This window comes from Micrasema longulum, unplaced genomic scaffold (genome assembly GCF_059751315.1).
Source record: "Micrasema longulum isolate JH-2025_06_02 unplaced genomic scaffold, ASM5975131v1 h1tg000015l, whole genome shotgun sequence".
In the NCBI taxonomy this organism is placed as follows: domain Eukaryota; kingdom Metazoa; phylum Arthropoda; class Insecta; order Trichoptera; family Brachycentridae; genus Micrasema; species Micrasema longulum.
In genome coordinates, this window is record NW_028277223.1 from 145,211 (window position 1) to 151,563 (window position 6,353).

At 32.0% G+C, this 6,353-nt stretch overlaps 1 protein-coding gene across 1 annotated transcript in view; it reads right to left on the reverse strand.

The window, feature by feature from the left end:
- Positions 1-2,302, reverse strand: part of LOC148285652 (cell adhesion molecule Dscam2-like) — a gene marked incomplete at its 3' end in the record, with an annotated part of 138,518 nt that extends 136,216 nt beyond the window's left edge. Inside the window, exon 1 of the mRNA XM_088240513.1 lies at positions 1,791-2,302. The remainder of the gene's footprint in view (positions 1-1,790) is intronic.
- Between the last annotated feature and the right edge of the window lie 4,051 nt (positions 2,303-6,353).

Consider the following 6,353-nt stretch of genomic DNA (forward strand, 5'->3'; position numbering starts at 1 on the left):
AAAGGAGACTCATGTCCTCAGATGCGGTGTGCGGTATGTAATGGGCAAGCTGGCCCACCTAATTTTACAACAACTAGGTATAAAGCAGCATTTTCGAGTTAACCACTGAAAACATATTTTTCCCTTCTCTTTATGAATGCTACGAATATACAATTCATGCAATCAAAACATCGTTATACTATTTAAATGGATTACCTACGACTTTTCAAAAAAGATACAAAAAATCTTATCGTGAAGTTACCTAGTTGTAAGTATCCCGCGATTTCATAGTCAATGGACTGACAACTGAAGCGTAAAACCGATTGTACCACCTTAATGTATCAAAATTTATAAAAACTTACTGCGGTTATTGTATCAACGCAGTGCCTTATGCACTATTAGTTTCGGAAAAGGATAGATGGTAATAAACAATTTATTTACAAAATATGTTAATGTAATATCAATTAATAAATTATATTTAGATATAAAACGGGTGTGAGTATTTAATCGAAAACAATGTGAGCAAACACAAAAAAAAATATTATTTTTTTAGGTGAAATCTAATTTTTTAATGACGCCGATGACGATCTTTCGACTTTTTTCGGCAGAACTAAGGATCGCTGGATTGATGCGGGAGGAGGCAAGAGTGCGGGGTGGCGATAGGGTCTCCTGGAGGCAACTGGAGATGTTCACATGCTCCACTTAGGAGCGGATGTGGAAAATAACAATTTATAAATTAAATTTTAATTCTAATGAAAATTCAGGTGCAAAATCGTTTTTTTGTTGTACATTTTATTTTAAACGCAATTATTTACAGATATGGTATAAGTATTTGTAAAATAAAATTAATATTACCTGAAAATTGTCTCTGCTAGAAAAATAACCCGAAATCAACGGAAAAATAAAATTAATCATTTCCCTATCCGCACATAGTGGAGCAAAGGACGATGCATTGATATTTTAGAAGCGGCAAATATGGATAATTTTTATAACATGGAAGGTAATGTGACCAGTCTTACACTTTAGATGCCAGGATCCAGGGATCATTAAATGTTGCGGTGTAGTACCTTTTAAACCACTATTTCATATCGATTCTGCCAGAAATTGAACCCGGACCTCAAACGTGGTAGACAAAGATACCAACCCTAGCACGACTTGTCGAAATTACAAGTATCTTGAACTGAGAGAAGCCACTGAGTCAAAAACACTTATCAAATTAAAAAAATATCTTTGTGAATAACATTTCATTTATAAAATTATTTAATTTTCCATTTTTTTAGTCTAGAATCTCATCCTGTGTGTGTCAACAAAGAAAAATAAAAAAAAAAATGTATTTAGGTTAATAAATTACAAAACAAAAAACGTTTTATTTTATCAGTATAAATATTATAAGTTAAAATCAATATTGAAACTGTTTAATTTTTATTTTATTTACTATAACAGCCTTTTTTGTAATTTTTTTAGAAATTATAATAAATACACCCACCGGTTTCAAAATCCAATCTTTTTTTGTCAGGGCATATAAAAAACCGTACAATATAAATACTTAGTTATTTAATAAAATATCATTTATGTGTCATTCAAAGCAAACAAATTCATTAAAAAAAAAACTTTCGTAATATAACCCCATATTATTTAAAATTTTGATGTAATTAATAAAGTTGAGACAAAACATTGACATAAAACAAATATAAATACTCACTAATTGCTTTGTATTTTTTTTTATAAATATTCAATGGAACAAACGTTTTCCAAACAATCTTACAATAACTTTTGATAATAAAAGTTCAGACTTATAACAATAATTTTACCTTTTCCGCCAAAAAAGTTACTCTCCAAATACGTTTTTGTATAAATCCTTCAAGTGTTTTAAACTTTCACAAACACATTATTTTTAAGTTGAAAAAACTTTGTTATTTTTTGCAAGATTCAGTTTATGAACACATGAAACAAAATAATGAACTGGAAATTGTAATTTTTTTTCAGAACTGAAGGGTGTTTGATTGTATTATTATTAGTTTCAGCTTTATAGATGCTGGTCTCAGATCATTCACGCGCGAAATCTATCGAACCGGAAATTAGTTAGACCGACGTCAGCTTCGCGGCGTCCGTGTGCGTCCCGACGCCACTACAACCCGAATGAGATACGAAGCGAGTCCTTAGGCCGCACGTCTCGTGTGCGCAACTCACTGAAAACTTTTTTCAGTTTACTCGTCCGGAAAAGTTTTCGGGAAACGTTTCTGCACAGACTTTGCGGAAACATTCAATTCTGAAGAAAGTTTCAATGAATGTAATGAAATAATTGGGTAATTTATTATTTTATAATTTCTTAAAACTTTGTTTCGTAACCTTGTAGAAAATTAGAAGATTCGAATTGACAGCAATTTGAAAATAAAGTTTATTAAATAGATTTATCTTGAAATTTGCGCTTTACGTTGACAAACTTTATGCTAGATGTAAATAACAAATGGTTTACTACGAGTATTTAAATAAGATAAAATGTAATTGTGTAAATTTTTTTGGTGAATATTTTTATAGTATATTTTTTTTTAAATATTGATTCTCATTCTTAATTGTTTTTCTGAAAACTATTTGCACCTAACAATATCTTGTGAAGTATTTATTTCAAAAAATATATTTACATTTATAATTGTTTTTCGTTATTTTATATATATATATATGTTTTTGTATATTGTAATTTATTTTTTGTTCATATTTATGTTAACATTTTTTTCGTTCATTTTTTAAAACTAATTTATGTTTGTAATATAATCAGTATCGATTTATATTGTTTTTGTATCGTTCAATAAATAAAAAAAACACATATGATAAAAATGGTTCTGCCGAAATGCAGAAATTTCCTAGCTATTCGGGACCTGAAACAATGACCCTCTACGTTTTAAAAACATTGAATCTTTGAATTGATTTTTCACTTTAAAATATCCAAGTATTGCAAAATTGTATATAACTAATTGCAGTAAACATAAGTAAAAAAAATAATTTGGTTTATTGGTTGATTATTTTTAACGACAACAATCATTCCTGACTAATATTATTAATAGGGCTGCATGCTTTGAACGTGCATGTTTGGAGGTGGTGGTGTTTACTTCCCCCCCCCTTTTGCTGAGGGTTGCTACCTTATTTCTGAGATAGACAAGTAAAATCAAATATGTTTAATCGAAAATGGCTTTATTGTTTTGAAAATATTCTTCTTGAAGGTCAATATATTTTTGCACACGTTTGAATCGATTTTTGAAGCACTTTTTTCAGTCCGATTGAGGTTCTTCCAAAACGTGTGATTTAAACGTATCAACCGCTTTTTCAGGCGTCGAAAAACGTTTACTTCGCAATTTATTTTTGATATACGGAATAAGAAAAAATCATTGGGTGCCAAATCAAGACTGTACTGCGGAAGACCCATCAATTCAATGTTTTGAATGCTCAAAATTCACTTGTTTGTGTGACAGCTTTCATTGTCGTGGTAGAGAATGATTTGTCTTCTGCAATTAGTTTACCTTATTTTTCAGACAACTTTTCTTGGATTTATCTCGTCTTGAAAGACCCATACAATCAATGTTGCTTAGTTTCGGGTTGCATAGAACTATTATCGTCGCCTGTCACGATCTTAAAGACGTCTTTTGAAGTACCGCGATCGAATTATTTTACATTTGTTTGCACCAATCGACACAAGCTTTTTTTGAGCGATTGTCAAATTATGTGGCATCCAACGCAAATAAATCTTTTTGACGACCAATACATGTAATACTCACAGGTTAGTGGAAATAATACCCAAGAATGCATCAATCTCACGGTATGTCACATGACGATCTTGCAATATCAGTTCACGCAAAGCATCGGTTTTTTCTTGCACAACAGCCGATTTTGGACGGCCTTCATGAAATTTGTCTTGTAACGAAGTGCGACCACGATTTAATTCAGAAAACCAGCAAAACACGGTAACTCAAGATGGTGCTTCATTACCAAAAGTTGCAGCTAGTTGATCTGCACACTGTTGTTGGTTTAATCTACGTCGAAAGTCATGGAAATCATTGTTCGAAAATGTTTGATTTAGTTCTATTTTTTTATTTTTTTTAAAGTATCTGTAAACAACACAAAAATCACTCGTATGAGAAAACATTTTGAGTACGTTTACCATTAAATGGCATATAATTGAAGTTAAGGAAAAAAAAAACAAGGAAGAGGGGCACATGTCTTAAAAATACATAAATATGTAATGTTTACAAGTAATGAATACGTCAACTTATAAACAACCCTAGATTGAAATATATTTCATTATTTAAAATAGCATATGTAACTTATTTATTTTGTAATAATTAAAAAACCGTCTAGACTCTAGGGGCCTTATTGTTGGATTTTCTTATCCCAGATTTGCAATAAAAAATAACTTTACTCGATTTAACTATTTTTAACCGCATATTAATATTTATTACCTAGAATAACAATTCACTGGTTATTTTGTACTTATTTTTTTTAAACAGTCAACACTGATATATGCGCGTGCGCAGTAACTTTTATAACAACTACAAACAAACGTCAAAGTCAAATCGAGACTACTGTCAGTGTAATGGAGAACATGGAGATAACTGTCAGAAAAAGAAATCAAAATTGGGAAGAAGAGGAGAAGGTAAAAACGAGTTCTTTGGCTTATTCGTGTTTTTTTTTAATCACAATTATTTAAAACACATACAAACCTTAAACATTTCATATATTATTAAAATAAATTATTAAAAATCACTTGAAAAAGGTCACAGGACTTTGAAATTGTTTCAAATTAAAAAAAATCTGATAATCTATCCATTTTGATTACCGAAAAATACGACTTTTGACAGATCGCGTGCTTATTCCAGCATTATACCACATAATGTGCAGGTATAGGATTCTATGGTCGCTATCCTAGATTTAAACCGAGTTTAACTCTATGCGAGGTTTATAAGTAATACTTTTTGCTATACCATCATTATCCTACCACTATTCTCAAGCTTAACTTAAATGACAGGCGCCGTGGCGCAGTTGATTAGACGGTGAAACTGGCATCGTGGGTTCTATTCCCGCCAGTTGCAAGAAAAAAATCCAAGAAAGATTTTTTTCTCAATTGGTCTGGGTGTTGTGGTGTATTTTTTGTTACCTCCTTCCATATCCCCCCTATTCCACCTGCTAACAAGCCTCAAAATAGAGGTTAAGTGGGTTATTTCTTTTAAAAAAAAACTTAGTAAAACAGTCGTACTATAAAATGACGCCATGCCAACTTATGCCCCTTTTCCGTGTCACCACAGGATATTGCCTTTGTTTAATAAATTGCGTACGAAGAACTTTCAGGAATTACCGGGGAAATTTTAATTGGAAACTACTTTGCTTCTGTACACACGAGAGTATGTAAACTGCTTGATTTTATTGGGCCTAAATCATCCGACCCTATTTTATGAAACAGGTCACACGCCACCAAATTATTTTCATTTGAATGTGCCAGAGGAAGAGGTAATTTCTGCACACCCGTGCGTACCCGAGTAATGTTCAAAGGGGAAACTCTCTTCTCCAGCATTCAGTTCACTAACTATGAATAAGGGAGGTTGAAAATAACTCCTACTTGTATTTTAGATACTCCTCTCTTTGTGTTATCCGTAGGCATCCATTTGCACGAATATTATCGTAAAACTTCCTCTAAATTCCTCGGTGCTTAAAACCTTGTTTTATTTTATTTTAAATCCCCGACATCTTAAAACGAAACATTGTTTTGCAAGCTCCATTCTTAAAAGATTCATAAATATTTTATGAATTTGTTAAAAAATACTTTTTTCCTTTTGTGTTATTAAATAAGGTATTTTTATAACTTGATAAAATTCAGTAAATGTTTCAATAAATTTATAACGTGCATTCCATGATTTATTTTCATACGAGTAAACACATAAAATAAAATTAAACATCTCTTTTCAAAGCATTTTATTTAGATCATATTAATAAAGTGATTTAATCAAATTATAATGTAATGAAAATTCTTTGAAATTTTACAATAAATGTAAGCGTCCACATGTCCGCGTCGCACGCATCGGACGGATCGTATCAAGCGAATTTTAGAATTCTTTGTACAGTTTGTCAGTGCGTCCACTGATTTGTATCGGACGGAACGCAAGCATTAGCCCATCGGTAACGCCGACAAAATGTCTCGGAAGGGCAACTATTCCTATTCGTGCCGATGACGTCATACGGATTGCCGATGCAGTGGAAGTTCTGATCGGATTTCCGTTTTGTTTCGCCCTCACAGTTCACCCGTTCCCCAATGTTAAAAATTCTATTGCAAATAGCCGGCGCACCGGCATGCAGCAATCCGAATGCTCCGGATCAAGTGGACGTACTTG